Source organism: Aquarana catesbeiana, linkage group LG06 (assembly GCF_042186555.1).
Source record: "Aquarana catesbeiana isolate 2022-GZ linkage group LG06, ASM4218655v1, whole genome shotgun sequence".
Lineage (NCBI taxonomy): Eukaryota > Metazoa > Chordata > Amphibia > Anura > Ranidae > Aquarana > Aquarana catesbeiana.
Window position 1 is genome coordinate 334,710,334 of NC_133329.1, and position 18,665 is coordinate 334,728,998.

An 18,665-nucleotide genomic window follows, 5' to 3' on the forward strand; every position below is an offset into this window, starting at 1 on the left:
AACCGGCTTCATAGAGAAACTTGCTGGTTCACATGTCATGCAAATTGGATGCGGTTCAAAATGCATCCAATTTGCATATATATGAACTGAGCCTGAATAGACATGTGTCCATTGACACCTGTCAACATCTGATCAGATCCTATCCGCTAAAGACAAATGGATGGGGATCCATTCTCCATCCGTCTAGCAGATCGGATGGCCGTTGAGTGTAAATGGACAGGAGGTTCATTTACATCCGATCACCCATAGAGCAGGGCAGGCTGTGTCTGTGTCCACTCTGCATAAGCGGAGTGGACATGAACAAGCTATCCACCTGCTCAGTGGGGATCAGCGGACAGATTCCCAGCTGAGCAAGCAAACTCCCAGGGATGTTGCATGGGGCAGGCTCCACTGGAGTCTTCCTGCTCATCCTGCGGGAATCTGTCCGCTGATCCTCAACGAGTAGGTGGATGGCTTGTTCGTGTCCACTCCGCTTATGCAGAGTGGACACACATACAGCCTGCTCTCCTCTATGGGCTGTCAGATGAAAATGGACCACCTGTCAGTTTACACTTGACTGCCATCTGATCTGATCTGCCAGACAGATGGGGAACCCCATCCATCTGTTTTTAGCGGACAGGATCGGATCAGATGTCAGCGGGTGTGAACAGACACATGTCCGTTGACACCCACGCTTTATAGAGTAAACTGGAGGGTCAAATCGGGTCCACCTGAAAAACTGACAGGTCCACCCATGTGAAAGGGCCCTAAAGGTGACCAACATGTATCGATTTTCGATTGATGTAGTTACAGTATGTGGGATCTCAAACAAGAGATTCATCAACACTTAAAATATCAAATTATGCAACACATACTGTGATGATTGAAAATATGGTCTTTAAGAAATTATCTTTTAAAAAATGATCATACTAGGAATTTCCTGGTTGACACAGGCGGATATTTGTTAGATTGACTGGAAATGATCAATCATCAATAGAATTCCACCATGGCCAAAATCAATGAAAATACACTAAATTGTTCAAATGTACTGTTTGTGGTTTACAAATCTTATTCAATTCAGTCATTTCAGTTGCATCAAAGGATCAACTGAATGATTATATGTGTACAGTTCCAACCCACACTGACAATACCACTGCTATAATATCCCCCTCCCATTTTTTCATTAGCTACATTCACACTAACCTGCATGGTAAAATACAGTGTTTTCCCATGCAGGCTAGTGTGGTGCTGGCTCTGGCAGGGAGTAGTGCGATGCGCATTTCAGTCCTTTATAACAACCTTATTTGAAGTGTTACATAGTGGCACTTCAGTCATGTCACTGCACAGCAGGGTGGTGTGTTGCACTGCTGTGCGGTGATATGCGGTGCCATCCAGTGCAGTGCAGAAAAATTCAGACATGCTGCATTTTTCCACACTGCACATCACACCGGCATTGCAGTGTGAACAGGGCGCATACAGTAGAAAACAGTTGTTTTTAATGTGCCCTAGCAGTGATCAACATTTATCCAGTATGGAAAATTGCAGATCACTAACAATAGTGTGACTTCAGTCCTTATAGAAAGTGGGCTGGACAACCTATGCATTTTAGGTTGTTCCTTATTGCTGGTCGCAAATCTGCAAACTTTTCAGCTTGTGGTTTGCAAAGTTTGCACATCCCATGGATTTGCTGCAAACGCAAACCTCCTCTATGTCTGAATGAAGCCATGTCCCCCAATGAATGATATAGAAAAACTGTCACATACCTGGTGGTGGAGTCTGACGTGGAGAGGTAGGCATCTCTTACACCTCCAGTTCAGGGCCCCTGATAAGGTAACAGGAGGCACCAGAGCATGGAGTGGCATGAGTGCCTGACAGTTCTTGCGGCAACTGATGCGGATGAGACATCTGTGCATTTTCTGGATGCAGGCTGGGCCTTAGTTGCCAAGCAGCAGAGAAGACAGGCTGTGGAGAGTGTGGGAGGTCACCAGTAGACAGAAGGCACAGGAAAACTAATAGATAACTAATGCTGGCCATACACTAAACGAAAAATCGGCCGAACCCATTTTCGAAAAACGAACATTCAGCCGTGAGAGCAAACGATAGTGCCATCATGTAATGACTGATAAATCATTCAGTGGACATAAATGAATCAATTTTTTGTTCGTTTTTTTACAAATATCTAGTGCAAACAGTTTGGATGGGAAACACATTAACCTTTTAATTTATCGTTCGCAGAAAATTTCCAAACTTGTCCTTCGTTTTTTCGGCTCAAAAACGTCCAAATGATTATCGATTTTGTGCACATTAACTGGCCAAAAAACAGACAAACTGTCTAAATGACCGAATTTCAGACAATTTTTTTGTACAGTGTATGGCCAGCAAAAGTGTAGGTTGGCAGGCGCAGGTTTCTGAGCAGAGAGCAGAGTCAGGCGGGCCGGGTCAGTAACTTACAGACAGGTGAGGTGCAAACGGAAGACAGAAGAGTAGTCAAAGTCCAGGCCAGAGATGGTAATGATGAGGTTAATCAGCATAAGGAGCAGACAGAAACGTAAACCAGAAGCAAGCCAAAGGTCAGTGCAGGCAGAGTTCAGACATAGGCAGAGGCAGATTGGGTCTGCAGCAGAAGGTCAGACACAGGAATGGGTAGGAGATTATACAGGAAGGGTTATAGACATAGGTGTGCGCACAGGGTGTGTCAGGTGTGCCTGGGCACACCCTAATCACCCTATGCTGGGCAAATTCCCCCTGCTACTTGGCTGCAGAGAATAGGACTGGGGAATCTCTGCCCTCAATCCCTTTCCCTGTCTCAAAGTGAGACATCAGGGGTCTGTTTAGACCCCTGATATCTCACCGAAGTCCCCCAATGGGGCTCCTAAAATAATTGTAAAAAACAATAATAAAACAATATTGTGAAAAAATATTGTAAGAAATAATAAAACTGTAAAAAAAGTAATAATAAAGAAAATATAAAAAATAAACTACTGACACCGTGCCCTGCTCTACTGACACAAACATCTGCCCTACTGACATTGTCCACTGCTCTACCGACACTGTCCATTGCTCTAGTGATAAATATATATATATATATATATATATATATATATATATATATATATATATACACACACACACATGCATGTGCTTTGGGGTGCACACCCTAATGCAATAGGCTGCGCACACCTATGGTTATAGACCATATGGCAGGGATACAGTGTTTCAGTCCTGTTTAAATAGCCCATTTGGCGCCTCTATTAGCGTAGGCATGCACACTCGTGTGTGCGTTGGCCCACACATGCGCACCTGTGTATAAGCATGCCTTGGAGTAACTCTGTATAGAGATATGCCTGACCATACTATGCCTTTCCTAACAAACACATATAAAACTGCACAAAATTCTGAATGTTTTTTGAGTTCAGCAGTAATCTCAGCAGTAATCACCAAACATTGGACTTGAAAAATTGTACAGCACCGAACGTCTCAGTTCACATAACCATATGCAGCAGATTTGTTTTTTGCATTGTGCTGGTATGAACGCCACGTGACAAGATTAGGGCTGCACCAGGCCATAGAACCCTGCAGAGGGGCTTTCATAACAATAGAGCAAGCAAACAACAAGAGCATTCTACCCCCTCATCCTCCTCAGGCTTGAAGAACACCAGTGCACCAGCAAAGGCTTGTTTCTGACCAGGAGAAGCCATCCAATTGGAGAATAGCTTAGAAATGGCCAAAAATCCCTATCAAACATTTGTTAGCATAAAAATCAAGTAAATCCAAACATAACAAAGATGCCAACGCGTTTCAACCATCTTAATTGTAGTTCAAGCTGTGGTCAAAATAGGAGGAAACTCATCATCATCATCATCAAATGTTTGCTATAAGCTTGCTTTATCATTCTACTACATTTATTGTAGTAGAATGATAATGAATACACATAAAAGTATCTTTTCTTTAAAGTATTTGTTGTCATGTGACCCCTAACTCCTTCTTTTAACCTATCAGTGGCTTTCTCGTTAGCACTGATGTCAGCCCAGAAAGTAACGTTGACACCTGGAAGGAGTGCCAGTGCTCAGTGAACAGTTTGGTGCATGAAGAATGGATGTGACCCGGAAAGGCCTGAGGCATTAGAATAAATGATGAGGTTTATTATTGTTGGTCCATTTATTATTATTATCATGTGGTGCATGTGGAATGAGAAGCCTCAGGATTGCCCAGGGCTGTGAGATAAATTATGAGGCACTGCTACTTCCAGCTTCTAATGACGCTAGGGGATCAGACATTTTAATAGCAGCACAGGGAACAGCAGAATCCCTAAGGTCCCTGTTCCACATACACTATATTACCAGAGTATTGGGACACATGCCTTTACACACACATGAACTTTAATGGCATCCCAGTCTTAGTCTGTAGGGTTCAATATTGTGTTGGCCCACCCTTTGTAGCTATAACAGCTTCAACTCCTCTGGGAAGGCTGTCCACAAAGTTTAGGAGTGTGTCTATGAGAATGTTTGACCATTCTTCCAGAAGCACATTTGTGAGGTCAGGCACTAATGTTGGACGAGAAGTCCTGGTTCGCAGTCTCCATTAATTCATCCCAAAAGTGTTCTATCAGGTTGAGGTGCAGGCCAGTCAAGTTCCTCCATTCCAAACTCACTCATCCATGTATTTATGAACATTGCTGTGTGCACTGGTCCAAATCATTTGGTGGAGGGGGGATTATGTTGTTTTTCAGGGGTTGGGCTTGGTCTCTTAGTTCCAGTGAAGGGAACTCTTAACACGTCAACATACCAAGACGTTGACAATTTCATGTGGGAACAATTTGGGGATGGCCCCTTCCTGTTCCAAGATGACTGCGCACCAGTGCACAAAGCAAGGTCCATAAAGACATGGATGAGCGAGTTTAGGGTGGAGGAACTTGACTGGCCTGTACAGAGTCCTGACTTCAACCCGATAGAACACCTTTGGGATGAATTAGAGCAGAGACTGCGAGCCAGACCTTCTCATACACATCAGTTCCTGACCTCACAAATGTTCTTCTGGAAGAATGATCAAAAATTCCCATAGACACACTCCTAAACCTTGTGGACAACCTTCCCAGAAGAGTTGAAGCTGTTATAGCTGCAAAGGGTGGGCCAACTCAATACTGAACCCTCATACAGACTAAAGCCCCGTACACACGATTGTATTTTCTGCAGACAAAGCTCCAGACTTTTGTCCAAAGGCAGTGTGCCGTGAATTTGTCTTGCATACAAACAGTACACAATTGTCGGCCAACAAACACAAACGCAGTGACGTACTACGTGGAATTTCAGCTCTTGGGCACCACCCTTTGGGCACCTTCTGCTAATGTGTTTGGAGAGCATTGATTCTGAGCATGCGTGTTTGTACTTTGGACTTTTGTGTGACGGACTCGTGTACACACGATAGTAAAATCTGACAACAGACCGTTGTCCGCTGAAAATTCACTAGCCTGCCATCCAACATTTGTTGGCGGAAAATTGGCCAACAATTGTCTGATAAAGCGCACTAACGGTCAGATTTTAGGCAAACAGTCTGCCATCACACAATTCCCTGCCGCAAATCCCATCGTGTGTATTAGGCTTTAGACAGGGATGCCATGTGCGTGTAAAGGCAGGTGTCCCAATACTTTTGGTAATATACATATATATATATATATATATATATATATATATATATATATATATATATAAAACGTAATATAATACTATAATGTATATATACTGAGGATGTATGTGAATCTCAATATAAGTGAGCACATACTTTAAGAAAACTTTCAAAGGACAGAGAAGGACAGTTTTTCATTTTTGGTTGGAGTGACACTTTAAGGCCCTAATGTCCAAAATGCATTGTGTCATTACAATGTTTATTATATGGATCTTTGGCTAAGATTTCTCCATTCAGATTTCACAGCAATGGAAAACCAGCACCAAGCCCTGTTCATGAGCCCAGTTGGTAGTCACTGTTGTGAAATGATAATTCTGTGGTCACCTCAGTGCTCTGCTCCAAGGTTTCCACACAATACATTAGCTGGGAACCCTTATCATTCCTGTCACCAATATTTATTATATATTTCTATATTACACAATACTCCATGAATCATGAGCTGGTCTCCAGCCTGCCCACACATGTCTGTCCTCCCTCAGCCGCTCGCTCATTTATAGAGCGCAACTAAGTATTTTCTCCTCATGTCCCTCTCCGCCCAATACGTGTCGTGCTTGTTCACGTGACACGAGCCCTTCTCACGCCTTTCATTGGATGGTTGGAGTGCCGCAGGCTCCCCTGATTGGTCGGGCTCTGCTCCGTTATTGGTCGGTACGCTGCGTCAGATCTGCGCTGAGCTTGCTGAATGAGGGAATGTTGTTTTGTAATTGAAGTTACGCAAGTGTGCGGAGCCGCGGAGTGCGGTGTGGCCTGTCAGTGCGGCTGCTGAGGGTAGCCAGGGATGGGGAAGGTGGACGAGCCGCCCTGGTGGTAATACAGGTAAGCCCGGGGCAGGTGTAATGTACACACAGCGACAGACCACCTCGGGGGGGGGGACACTATAACACCACGTGACCTTTACTCGGCATATGAGGCACACCGTCACATGACATCATTGTGTTTACTGCAGGAGAGGAGGGTGAGGGGGGCTGACAGCAGGATCAATACACCGGGGTCACTCGCTCTGTGTGCTCGTACACTGTGCCCTGCTATGGGGATGATCCGGGTATTCATTACAGGTCTTTATACAGCACTGGCCATTCACATCTATAGTGTCCAAATCAGTCCCTGACACCAAGGAGCTTACAATCTACGCTCCCCATCATCTTCCATCCATACATACATACACACATCAGGGCCAATTATCCCACCAGAGTGTGGGGGGAAACCATCACATGCACAGGAAAACATGCAAACTCCATGCAGATGTTGTACTGAGCAGGATTGGAGCCAGGGACCCCAGTGCTGCCGGACAGGAGGGATGTAATGGCAATAGGGAGAAAGAACAACTTTGACGCTGTTGCCGATAGCAACCTTTAAGGTGTCACCTTTTATAAATTGTGTTTGGCTGGTGTAGGCACGTTTTCTGCTTCTTTTCAGCTTCCCAGTTTAAATAAGTGATCCCATCTATACTTTTATGTCCTGATCAGAGAACGTGTCATGGGATCAAGTTGCTCTCCGGTACTCTCTTTATAGAAGGTGATCACACCATTGTGGCTGGGCATGGTGACACCGTCCATCATGATTGTTGCCGGGCATGGTGGCGCTGCGATCCCATCATTATGGCTTGAAATGGTGGAACCATGAACACGATTGTGTCTGGTCATGGTGACACCACACGCTTGATTGACGCTGGGCATGGTGGCACTGCGATCACAGGCAAAAGGGGCAGCTGCCCTGGGCCCTGTCATTGTTGTGGGGCCCAAAGCAGCTGTCTCATACTTGCCAACTATCCTGGTTTAATTTCCCTCGTCCCTTGAGGGTTTAGTCCTGTTCTGTGTCCCAATATCTCAGTGTGAAGTGCTGCTACTAATACTGCCCAGCTCTGCCCTATTGTTGTGTACAGATGACTCACCTGCAGACCCTGTGTTTACATGTAAATTACCGGCATTCGTATGTAAATAGGGACGTCCAGCAGCATTGATATGTATATCATGCCCCCCTGAGGTCATATCCGCAGTAATCTCTACCAACCAATCAACAAGCAGAAATCATGTGCTGTAACCTCTAGCAACTAATCAGTGAGCCATAGTGTGTGCTGTAACCTCTAGCAACCAGTCAGTTAGCGGTAATGATACACTGTAACCTCTGGCTGATCTGATTCAGTAAACTAATTTTGAGTCTAGCTGCTATTTATTGTATGTCTCAGAGCAGGTGGAGAGCAAAACTGCGTGGGTCCAATCAATATTAAAGACGGCCCTGATGGTGACGCCACCATTACGATTGTGGCTGGACACAGTGACACCATGATTGTTGCTGGGCAAGGTGGCACTGTGATCACATGATTATGGCTGGAAATGGTGGAACCATAAACACGATTGTGGCTGGTCATGGTGGCGCCATGATCAAATGAATGTCGCTGGGTATGGTGGCACTGCAATCATGATTGGCACTGTGTTGTAAAAATAGCATCACATTGTATTCTCAGTCTGATGACAGTAAAACCTTGGATTGAGAGCGTAATTCGTTCTGGAAACATGCTTGTAATCCAAAGCACTTGTATATCAAAACAAGTTTCCCCATAAGAAATAATGGAAACTCAGTTAATTAGTTCCATAACCATTTATTCATAAGTCCTTCAGTTTATAGTCCATGTAAAAAGATTATAGCAGTGTGATAGGTTGTGCAACCATAAAATATCCATCCACAAATGGAAGCCTCAACAAGGGGATTAGAAACAAAATCTAGCAGGAGCTACAGAGTATTAATAAGAAGAGAGGCGCCTCTAAGCGTAGCAATATGTTGCTAAATATTGTACCTTCATTAAATGTATCCGTATTGCTACACTTATACCGCTTACACACAATCGTTTTTCTCGTCGGAAAAAGATATGACGGCTTTTCCGACGGGATTCCGCTCAAGTTTGCCTTGCATACACACCGTCACACAAAAGTTTGCTGAAATTACGACCGTCAAGAATGCGGTGACGTACAACACTACGGCGAGCCGAGAAATAAAGTTCAATGCTTCCGAGCATGCGTCAAATTGTTTCCAAGCATGCGTAGGAATTATGTGCGTCGGAATTGCCACAGACGATCGCATTTTCGGATAGGAACTTTTTCCGACTGTAAAATTGAGAGCATGCTCTCAATCTTTTGCTGGCTGGAATTCAGCCAGCAAAAGACCAATGGAGCATACACACGGTCGCATTTTCCGACGAAAAACTCTCATCGGTCTTTTGCGGGCCGAAATTCCGATCGTGTGTACGCGGCATAAGAGGCGCCTCTCTTCTCTTTTATACTCAGTTGTGACATGACGCTACTTGTATATCAAGACATCGCTTGTATATTAAGTCAAACTTTATTAAAAAATTTTGCTTGTCTTGCGAAACGCGCTCAATCCAAGGTTTTACTGTATCTGGATTCTTTTTGTTATCTGGATTCTGGGCATCTGTTGTATTATGTGTAATAACTGTTCTGTGCGGAGTGCTGTTCCCTCCATTTGTTTGTCTGCACACAGACATTCTCTGCTCTGAGGATTAATAACATTTGTTCAGTTTGTGTAGCAATCCAGGTTGAGACAGCACAAATACCTGACATTTAAAGAGCTACTTTTGTTTTTTTCTGTTACCAAAAGATTTTACTGCTAAGTAAACAAAGGCATACAATATGATCTTGAGTGCTTTAGATATAGGCATATTGCATTGAGGGTCAGTTTATACCAGAAAAAAACTAGAACATACTGCATTTTGTTTCTGCAGTGGGCTGTACTGGAACATGGTTAAATGTACTGGAACACAAGTCCTTATTTAGGGCCAGCTCACAACATAGAAACGCAGTCCGGATGCATTTCTGCATGCGAGTTGTTGACGTGCTTCCAATGCATTTATGATGCTTTCCAGTGCTTTTTTTTTTTTTTTTTCACCTTAAAGAGGAATGCCGCCTGGGGAAAAAAATTAAAAATTTGTCAGCTACAAATACAGCAGCTTCTGACTTTTATTATATGGTCACTTACCTATCCAGGGGGCCCGTGATGTCAGCACCGTAGCCAGTCTTCAGATTGGTTGGCGGGTGCTGCCGTCGCCATCTCCACTAAGGGAAACTGGCCATTTTGCGCATGCCCAAAGCGTGCTGCTCTTTCTGATTGGCCTGGCGTTGGAGGAGGGCCAAACTTCGGAGGGACGGCGCTGTGGCACGCTCATGTGCACAAGTCTTTATATTTTTTTAATCTTTTTGAATGAGCACTGCAGTAATGCTGACTGTAAAGTAATAGTTTTTTTGGTAGGTTTTCATTATGATACAGTGGTACGTTTGACATATACATTCCAGTAAAGGAGGGGGATGGGAGGGTTTTTTTCACTGCTTGTGTGATCGTCTTTCCTGTTAGGGAGCCAATCATCTCTCAGGTTTGCTGTCCTGGAAGATTTCCAGGAACATGTTACTGATAAGTAGAGATGCACTGAAATTTTGGCCGAAAATGGTGTTATTGGCATTCAGCCGATAAGAGAAGAAGGTGCTGATAATGGCACTGAAAACGCTCAGCAATTTTGACGTGATTTTTAATGTGAATTTGCGTCGATTTTTTTCGGGAAAATTCCCAGCGATTTTGGGCTCAGTTCACACTGGTGCAATGAGGGAAACTCTGCAAATCCAGTGCGGATTCCCGCATTGCACCTGCATCGCCGGTGGTTCACACTACCCTATGCAAACTGCTGGGAGTGTCAATACAAAGTTAATGACACCCCCAGACTGATTCACATATCGCAGTGCGAACTGTCAATTTGGACGTGAATTGGATTGCCTAGGTGTGAACACCCATGTGATCCGTTTCTGGTACGGACCAAAAAAAGGGTCCTGCATGATTTTGGCTGGAATGCGATGCAAAATCAGCCAATTTGTATGGCTGAATTTGCATCGCACAGACATCGCATGTGATCTGCACAGCAGTGCGGTACAAATCACATGTGATGTCTGAAAACACTACAGAGTGAACCCGACTTGCCATGATTTACAGTGCTTATGGTGTGTTTTTCATAGGTCATGTCACTCAAAAACCGCATCAAAAATGTAACGGCTGCGTCAGCGATGCATTCTTGCTGCATTTTCAATACATTTCATCTGGGAGGTGCATTTTTTTTAACTGACCAAAAATGCACCAAGCTGGATTTTTAACACCGCAATGGAAACCCAATGGACCAATGTGCAGACATACATAGAATTTAAAGGGATGTATTTTCCTTGAGATTTTCTTTTGCTAAAGGTGCCAATAATGGGCAACAATAAATTCGTATTCCTTTAAATTGATGATATTAAAGAGGAACTGCAGTCTGCTCACATAATTTGTAATAAAAAAACATCTTTGCCATTCTGAAGCTTCCCTTCAACCACTTTGGATATTATTTTATATATACTGCGATTCTTTACTTGCCAAATATGATACAGAAATCTCCCTCCACTGAGTCCATTTTAACCGTGGGCAGCTGAAGCTGCTGCCTGTTCACTTCATGGATTTGCATAGACACACAGAGACTCGCCTCCAGCTCTGCAGCTCTCATTGGCCCTCTTATGACTCATCCCCCCTTCCTTCCTGGCAAACTCTCACGAGAGATAGAGCTGTGCTTGATGTCGTAAGCCTAGGCTAATGACCAGACAAGAAACAGGAAGTGGGATGTATGAGGTATTTACCGGCAGAAAAAAAAAATGTTTTACTATCCAAAGTTAAAATAACAAGGGCAGAAGATTTAATAGATGGAAAGATGAAGAAATTACTGAAGTTCCGTTTTAATTAAAAGGTTGAATATATAATACAATTCTATATAAATTTTTTTTAAAAATGGTCATTTTCGTGCATCCTGCATTTTTGGTTCCAGCACCAAAATTTCCATTTGGTGCACCTCTACTGATAAGTCTAACTGGGATTTTTTCCCCTCGTGCACTGGTGGAGGTAGTTTACATTCATTCATCTCAAGTTTACATTCATCTCAACAAAGGGATAAGGGGGTGTTTCGTCACATATGGCGACCCATCACATTTGGCTACCCGCTGGACTGCGCATGCGCGACGCCGCCATATGCGTTCCAACACTGTTGTAAGACACCACTTTGCTACAGGGCCCCTCTCGGGCACGCTTCGCTCGCCACGCTTCGGGCACGGCCTCGTTTCGCTCGGCATAATTATAATGTAACTCTATGTCCACTTGGATGGTGGGGCTTGAACCTGGACTCAGGGGTGTGGCCACAAGCAAGCGCAGATTGCCACAGTGTTGGAACGCATATGGCGGCGTCGTGCATGTGCAGTCCAGTGGGTAGCCAAATGTGATTGGTCGCCATATGTGACGCAACAGCGGCAGGAGGGTTTTTCACTGTTTTTCCTGTATAGTGGGGAACCAATCCTCGCTCAGGTTGCTGTCCTGGAAGATTCCCAGAAAAACCATTAGGAATAAGATAAACTGGGAATTTCTTACATACAGTCAGCTCCATAAATATTGGGACATCGACACAATTCTAATCTTTTTGGCTCTATACACCACCACAATGGATTTGAAATGAAACGAACAAGATGTGCTTTAACTGCAGACTTTCAACTTTTAATTTGAGGGTATTTACATCCAAATCAGGTGAATGGTGTAGGAATTACAACAGTTTGTATATGTGCCTCCCACTTTTTAAGGGACCAAAAGTAATGGGACAATTGGCTGCTAAGCTTTTCCATAGCCAGGTCTGTGTTATTCCCTCATTATCCCATTTACAAGGAGCACATAAAAAGTCCAGAGTTCATTTCAAGTGTGCTATTTGCATTTGGAATGTGTTGCTGTCAACTCTCAATATGAGATCCAAAGAGCTGTCCCTATCAGTGAAGCAAGCAATCATTAGGCTGAAAAAACAAACCCATCAGAGAGATAGCAAAAACATTAGGTGTGGCCAAATCAACTGTTTGGAACATCCTTAAAAAGAAGAAATGCATCGGTGAGCTCAACAACACCAAAAGACCTGGAAGACCATGGAAAACAACTGTTGTCGATGACTGAAGAATTCTTTCCCTGGTGAAGAAAACACCCTTCACAACAGTTGGCCAGATCAAGAACACTCTCCAGGAGGTAGGTGTATGTGTGTCAAAGTCAAGTTAGTCAACAATGAAGAGAAGACTTCACCAGAGTGAATACAGAGGGTTCACCACAAGATGTAAACCATTGATGAGCCCCAAAAACAGGAAGGCCAGATTAGGGTTTGCCAAACAACATCAAAAAAAGCCTTCACAATTCTAGAACAACATCCTATGGACAGATGAGACCAAGATCAACTTGTACCAGAGTGATGGGAAGAGAAGAGTATGGAGAGGGAAAGGAACTGCTCCTGATCCAAAGCATACCACCTCATCAGTGAAGCATGGTGGTGGTAGTGTCATGGCGTGGGCATGTATGGCTGCCAATGGAACTGGTTATCTTGTATTTATTGATGATGTGACTGCTGACAAAAGCAGCAGGATGAATTCTGAAGTGTTTCAGGCAATATTATCTTCTCATATTCAGCAAAATGCTTCAGAACTCATTGGACGGCGCTTCACAGTGCAGATGGACAATGACCTGAAGCATACTGCGAAAGCAACCAAAGAGTTTTTTAAGGGAAAGAAGTGGAATGTTATGCAATGGCCAAGTCAATCACCTGATCTGAATCCGATTGAGCATGTATTTCACTTGCTGAAGACAAAACTGAAGGGAAAATGCCCCAAGAACAAGCAGGAACTGAAGACAGTTGCAGTAGAGGCCTGGCAGAGCATCACCCGGGATGAAACCCAGCGTCTGGTGATGTCTATACGTTCCATACTTCAGGCTGTAATTGACTGCAAAGGCTTTGCAACCAAGTATTAAAAAGTGAAAGTTTGATGGATGATTGTTAATCTGTCCCATTACTTTTGGACCCTTAAAAGTGGGAGGCACATATACAAACTGTTGTAATTCCTACACCGTTCACCTGATTTGGATGTAAATACCCTCAAATTAAAGCTGAAAGTCTGCAGTTAAAGCACATCTTGTTTGTTTCATTTCAAATCCATTGTGGTGGTGTATAGAGCCAAAAAGATTAGAATTGTGTCAATGTCCCAATATTTATGGACCTGACTGTATGTATATTGTGTGCCGTTGTTGATGTTCTACAGATTGCTAAATGTGTTGGCCAGTTTCCATTGGTAGTGTGATATAGTGACAAGGACATAATGTGAAAAACAGCTTAAGCTAACGTAGTAATTATCACATGAGGTTTCCAGATTCATTGCCACAGCAGAAATCTTATATGTAATATAAGCCCCTAATATTTTCTTTTTTTTCTTTTCTGGAAGTTTTTGTATTTCGATAATTTAGTTCTATCATTAAATGAAGTGTATCCTGGTTAAAGCTGAACTCCCAGGCAAAGAGGAATGCAGCTCTATAATTTTTAATACACCATTAGATTTATTTTTTTTAAATGCAGGCAGCTGTGTAAGTAACAGAATTTTACTTAAAGCGATATTAAACCCAAAACCAAACATGTATTGCAGCTTACCAATTAGATGTGGTGGCTGCATTACTTTTCATTTTTTTTAGGCATTTTTTCCCTCTGTTTTTTCCTGGTGGTCTAGCCAGTAACACACCTCCTGTATTCGAGTACCCCATTCTGGATGAAGGAGCAGATTGCCAGACAAAAACAGAAGAAAGAAAGCCTTAAAACGCAAACTAATGCAGCCATCACATCTAAGAATTTCTAAGCTGCAATATAATAGATATTTGCTTTTGGGTTTAAAAGAGAAGTATGGACTTTGCTGCATCTGTCCCCTGCCGGCTCAAACACCGCTGGTTCTCCTCCTCTGCTCAGAGCAGAGAGCCAGGACTGTCAATCACCGACTCACTACATTGCCCAGTCAGTGCTCACTGGAGCGCTGGGCTGTGGAGGGGACAGGAGGGGCTGGCTCAGGCTCTCAGCGGATCGCTGAGAGGCTGTGCCAAGTGCTGGTCCAGGCTTCTGGGTGAATCCTGACCATATTGTCATGATTTTTCATAGCCTGGACCAGCGCTGTGACTTCAGCCGACAGTGGGCTTTGGTTGGGCTCGGCTTATATCAGAATCCTCACTCCACTCTTATATCATTGAACTCCTTTACCCTAGTGTATTCATTCTGCGGACTTTGCTGTAAAGGGGAACTCTGATGTAGGAGCGCCCCCCCCTACATCAGAGCACCCAGCGTTCCCCCTTACATCAGAGTCAGCAGAGTTACAGTGCATGGGGAAACGTTGCAGAGTCTGAGGTAGGGAGGGCTCTGGTGACCAGGGGTCAGCAGAGTTCCCCCTTTACATTGGGGTCAGCAGAATTCCCCCTTGCACTATAAGGCAAAACCCTGCAAACTCTGATGTACTGTAAAGGGGAACTCTGATGTAAAGGGAGCTCTGGGAAGGCTGGTAACTCTGCTGTAAGGGGGGATTCTAATGTAAGGGCAGGAAAGGGGGCCCGCTGCAGGACATGTGAAAGAGTCCTGTTGCGGGACAGTAATAAAGGGCCCTGGGCTCGGGTTGGGGATCCTTCATGGTGAATATCACTTTTGCTGTTCAGCTTGGCCTGGATGTAAATGTGGTGACAGGTAATAATTAAGGCATGTAAAATAAAAAAAATACGTAATTCACATACAGAATACTATCATTAGAAGTATTATTACCATTGGGTTAACTAGAACACAAAAGATTTCAATATCCACTTCAGCCCCGGAAGATTTGGCTACTCAATGACCAGGCCATTTTTTGCGATATGGCACTGCGTTGCTTTAACTGACAATTGTGCGGTCGTGCGACGCTGTACCCAAACAAAATTGACGTTCTTTTTTCCCACAAATAGAGCTTTCTTTTGGCGGTATTTGATCATCTCTGCATTTTTTATTTTTTGCACTATAAACAAAAAAAAAAAAAAAGTTTAAAAAAAAAAAAACATAATATTTTGTACTTTTTGCTATAATAAATATCGCTAATTCTGTGACTTTTATCAGGACTGCGACATGGGGGACAGATTGGACACTTTTGACAGTTTTGGAACCATTGACAATTATACAGAAATTAGTGCTAAAAAATTGCACTGGTTACTGTGTAAATGTCACTGGCAGGGAAGGGGATAACTGTGTTCCCTAGTGTGTGTTCTAACTGTAGGGGGATGGGAGTGACTGGAGGAAATGACAGATCGTTGTTCCTAGCTATTAGGAACTCACGATCTGTCTGTCTTCTCCTCACAGAACAGGGATTTGTGCGTTTACACACACGTCACTGTTCTGGTTCTCGTGCCTGGCGATCATCGCGACCGCCGGTCACACGCATCGGCGTGCCTGCTATCCTACTTAAAGGGGCCGACGTACAGCTACAATGGTTCGCGGGATTGTGCCAACCTGCCGCAGTATAATGACGGCGGCTGGTCGGCAAGCGGCTATACAGGTCATGTAGACCTCCAGTTGCAAATGAATAAAATTAGACCTTGATGAATAAATTGTGGGGTATGTGGATTTGAAAACACCTACTGTGTGTGTTTGTGTTTTTTTTTTTTTTTTTTTTTTTTTAGAAAATTGATTTATCCTTCAGCTCAAGTTTCTGCATAATCCTACCAGTTTGCTTTTTGCTATGCGTGAACTAGTTTGGACTGGATTATGCTGATAGTATAATTTTTTTTTTTAATTTAGTGCTACAGGTTACATACCATTCTGTTTACCCAATTCTTCTGTTATGCACTCCATTTAGTGTAGTATATCATGACCTGGATAAATGAGAACCTTCACAAAACATGTTGTGCGCTACTAATACCACTAATTTCCGCCATGCCGTAAACTGAATGGGCAGATGCGAAGAGGCTAAGTGGGCGGCCTCTGGCTCCAGGTACAGCCTAGCTGGGTGGCCACAGTTTCCAGGGACAGCCCTGCTGGGCGGCCGCAAAGTGGCTGGGAGAGCGGTGCAGGATTCAGGAACAGCCCCGGATTCGGTGACCCCCGGCAAATCGTCATTTGACCCCCAGGTTGAGAACCACTGCTCTAGCGCGTGAGATATCTGTGGTTGGTAAAGAGCAGTGTAGAAATCTGCTAGCTCCTTAGTAATTAACTCTGGGGTATAAACGATCCTTCCAGACTTTCTATGAATAGCACCTATTATGGGGAGGCCTACTGGGATTGGACAATTTTGTCCAGAAGGCGACCGTTTTTCTCCCCCTCCTCGAAGAAAGCAAGCTTATTGAAAAATCATTTGTTCCACATCGGAGTTCTGCAGACGGTCAAGAGAATGCTGGGCCCACATCCAGGCTTCCACAGCGGATTCAGTAGGTTGAACAATAAAAGCAAGTTCAAACTGTCGAACCTGGTCCTCCACATAAGAGAGTAAAGCCTCGTACACAAGGTTCGATTGTTGGCAGGGGATTGTCTGTTGACAGACTGTTGTCCTAAAATCTTACCATTAGTACGCTGCTTTTGACAATTGTTGTCCAATTTTCGGCCAACAAATGTTGGATGGCAGGCTAGTAAATTTTCGGCGGACAACGGCTCGACGTCTGATTTTCGTATGGCTAGTACAAAAATCCATCACACAAAAGTCGAAAGTACAAACACACATGCTCGAAATCAATGCTCACCAAACACGAAATTAGTAGAAGGGGGACCAAAGGGTGGCGCTCAAGAGCTGAAATTCCTCGTAGTTTGTCACTACGTTCGTGTTTGTGGCACGACAATTGTGTACCATTAGTATGCAAGACAAGATCCTGGCACACGCCCTTTTGACAAAAATCAGATGCTCGGTTGGCCAATCGTTTCAGCTATAAATATGGCCCTAAGGAACGCTGTAAATATCTCCCATTTTTGAAGAGTATCCTCATAGGAGGCATGCTTTAGGATAAACTGATAACCCGCATGGGAGGTTATCAATTTTAGAAATTAGACCGATCATAAGAGCATTGCCCACACAAAGATTTATCCGAGATAAAGATAAAAGTGATTTAGAAAAACGCGAAAAGTGTTTAGTAGAGGGGAATTTAAAGGGGATGTAAAGTCAAAAGGTTTTTTACCTTAATGCATTCTATGCATTAAAGTGGTTGTATAATAAGGCTTACCTGTAGGTAAAATGAATATCTCCTAAACCTGTACGGTTTAGGAGATATTCACCTTGCATGCAGCTGCTGACATCAGCGGCGCATGTGCTCTGATTCTGCCGGAAAACCGGAGATCTTTGCCAGAACGGAGGTCTTCTGCGCATGCGCAGAAGGGACGTCATCGCTGCTCTGGCCACCCACAGCGCCAGAGCCACGAATCCGGAAGGAACGCCGACGCAACATGTCAGCTCCCTCAGTGGTGACCGGGAGGCGGTGCAGGCGCTTTGTTCTAAAGGTTAAACTTCTTAAATATGAGTTGCCATTTGTCTATTACTGTACATTAAACCGTTTAAAGAAAAATCTGCACCCTTCTCCCCTTCTTGTTGTGCCAGGAGCACAGAAGAGGCACCCGAAATGAGACTGCTCTGTGCTAATCCACTGCAACAGAGCAGGTAAGTATAACATGTTTCTTTTTTACATAGAAAAAAAACAAGGCTTTACAATTATTTTAAAACGTCATAAATCCAGCAATTCCACCTATGACAGAAATCTCCCAAAAACTGTGCTTCTAGTCCCCCCAGGCTGAGATAGTGGAGGATGGCAATCTAAGTAAGGGTCAGGATAACAGTTGAAATCCCCCATTATCAACAATGGAAGGTCTGGTTTGTCAGCCAGGTAGAACATCAGGGTTTGCAAAACCTCTCTTGCAAATGGAGGAGGGATATACACAAAAGCCAATACCAAGGTTCAACTATTAAGTTTCCAGTAAATAAAAATGCAACGACCGTTAGAGTCCACCTATGAGTCAAGTTCCTGAAATGCCAGAGATCTGTGTATCAACACACTAACACCTTGTGAGTAGGAGTTATGGGCGAAATGATAAACTTTACAGGCCCAGGAATATAAGCAGCGCACAGTCTCTTCAGTTAGGTGAATCTCCTGTAGGCCACCTATGGCAG

The 18,665-nt window shown here is 43.7% G+C and overlaps 1 protein-coding gene across 2 annotated transcripts in view; it reads left to right on the forward strand.

The window, feature by feature from the left end:
- The first annotated feature begins 6,240 nt into the window (after positions 1-6,240).
- The window catches only part of GPR155 (G protein-coupled receptor 155), a 93,677-nt gene continuing 81,252 nt past the window's right edge, over positions 6,241-18,665 (forward strand). Inside the window, exon 1 of one of the 2 annotated variants that reach the window (XM_073633865.1) lies at positions 6,241-6,477. The gene's annotated coding sequence lies outside the window, so the exon portion shown is untranslated. The remainder of the gene's footprint in view (positions 6,478-18,665) is intronic. The other variant, XM_073633864.1, reaches the window with a different exon arrangement.